Below are 625 nucleotides of genomic sequence, written 5' to 3'. Positions count from 1 at the left end.
CTTTGCCAACAAAGGTCCGTCTAGTCAAGGCTATGGTTTTTCCAGTAGTCATGTATGGATGTGAGAGTTAGACTGTGAAGGAAGCTGAGCGCCAGAGAACTGATGCTTTTGAACTGTGGTGTTGGAGAAGACTCTTGAGAGTCCCTTGGACTGCAAGGAGATCCAACCAGTCCATTCTAAAGGAGATCAGTCCTGATGTTCTTTGGAAGGACTGATGCTACAGCTGAAACTGCAGTACTTTGGCTACCTCATGCAAAGAGTTGACTCATTGGAAAAGAATCTGATGCTGGGAGGGATTGGGGCAAGAGGAGAAGGGGACGACAGAGGATGAGATGGTTGGATGCATCACCCACTTGATGGAAATGAGTTTGAGTGAAGTCCTCGAGTTAGTGATGGACAGGGAGGCCTGGCATGCTGCAATTCATGGGGTCGCAGAGTCCGACACGACTGAGCGACTGAACTGAACTGAACTGAAAGAAAGTGTATGACTCAGGAGTAGACATGGTGGATTTTAATCTTCCGGAGTCCAAACTTCAAAAATGCCAGGCTTGATCCATTGCCTTATAATAACTCCTTTTTATCTTAGAGTTTCGAGAATGGCATCTGTTGAAATGGTCTGCTACAC

Source organism: Bison bison, unplaced genomic scaffold (genome assembly GCF_000754665.1).
Source record: "Bison bison bison isolate TAMUID 2011002044 unplaced genomic scaffold, Bison_UMD1.0 scf7180017864281, whole genome shotgun sequence".
Lineage (NCBI taxonomy): Eukaryota > Metazoa > Chordata > Mammalia > Artiodactyla > Bovidae > Bison > Bison bison.
This window is presented reverse-complemented; position numbering follows the sequence as displayed.